This window comes from Austrofundulus limnaeus, unplaced genomic scaffold, assembly GCF_001266775.1.
Source record: "Austrofundulus limnaeus strain Quisiro unplaced genomic scaffold, Austrofundulus_limnaeus-1.0 Scaffold343, whole genome shotgun sequence".
In the NCBI taxonomy this organism is placed as follows: Eukaryota; Metazoa; Chordata; class Actinopteri; order Cyprinodontiformes; family Rivulidae; genus Austrofundulus; species Austrofundulus limnaeus.
This window is the reverse complement of record NW_013952745.1, coordinates 290,566-292,192: the sequence shown is the minus strand read 5'-3', so window position 1 is coordinate 292,192 and position 1,627 is coordinate 290,566.

Below are 1,627 nucleotides of genomic sequence, written 5' to 3'. Positions count from 1 at the left end.
GTGTGTGTGTGTGTGTGTGTGTGTGTGTGTGTGTGTGTGTGTGTGTGGTTGTGTGTGTGTATGTCAGTAATTGTGAGTGTCTGCTGCTGTTTTATTGCAGCTCTGGACCTGCAGGCTGTTATCACTCACACTCATCTCCACACAGCAGCTCTGTTTTTATGGTTTCATGTGCATCTGATACACATGTTGCTGCACATGTGACATGTGAGCACAAATAATGACGGAACAGATGTAGTAAAACATTCAACACGTTAAAAGTCGTTTTTGATGCCGATATCTGTGTGTGTGTGTGTGTCTGTGTGTGCGTGTGTGTGCTGTACCTGCTTGTTTTTACATCACAGGTGATCTTTTTTTAAACCCTCCTCCTCTGCTGCACATGTCATTTCCCTGCTTCCAGGCAGGTCATTGTTCTGAAGGCTGAAGATAATGTCAGGGAGGCCCTCAGGATGTTGGAGGTGAGGCAGTGAAGGCTGAACACTTCCATCTACTCCAGTCAGAGACGAAGACCTCATCAACCTGAAGTAAATGTTCATCCTGGATAAAATGGTCATAAATAATTTCAGGTGTGAACAGAACAATCTGATGCATGTTTTTTTTTCCACATTATTCCCAATGTGTCCTGAGTTACAGAAATAAACATTATGAAAAGAAAGACAGAGAACAAATGTGACCCATCGTACCAAAATGAGGATTAAGTCAAATTTGGTCAAAATGACCTCATTACATTTTCAGATTTGTTGCTTTAAATATTACATTTTGATACCTGGATCATTGTGATATCATGAACTTATCCAGAGATATGACTTAATTTGTCTTGTTGGTTATGATAATACATTACTGTTTGGTCTGAATCCTAATTTTATGTAAATTTATTGAGTAATTTTTGATGTCAATATAAAGAGAAAACCTCAAATAATATAAAAACTTTGCTAGCTTACAGGAATATTTTTTAACACTTTAAGGTGCTTTTCCGCAAAATCAATTTTTTGTTGTTGCTACTGCTCAAAAAAATGCTTCAAAAAAGTTTAGGACTATTTTAGACGGTTCGTTCAAACGATACATCTGCCTATTTCACTTTTGGACCTAATCCTTGTTTCAGTGTGATGGACACAAAAATCAGACAAATTGTCCATACATGCCAAGCTGTACAGACACAAATAGACTCCTTTTATTGCTATCAATTTGACTCTAAAAGAATATTTAATTTTAATACAAGAACACTAAATTATTTAAATGAAATGTTTATTTCTATGAGACCTTCATATGGACTGCTGTGGATCGCTTCCAATGGAGAGAAAAAATCACTGATATCAGCCAAGTCTCATTGAAAACACACTTTCCCATGTTTAAACCACGAGCAGTAGACAGGACTGAACTTTTTTGTTTTTTGCAGGTGAACAAGGCACTGCATGGGGGGGGGGGGGGGGGGGGGGGGGGGGGGGGGGGGTAGCAGCGAGGAGGTCAAAGACATGAAAGTAAACTGCCATTTTTTTGCTTGCAGTCATCACTAGATTAGTTGTTTAACCATGTAAGACCAGTAGGAAACTGAGTTGAAGAGAGATCGAGTCAATCTATGATTACTCTGTTTATTTATGCAGCCAACACTTCTCGGGAATTATAAAAAATA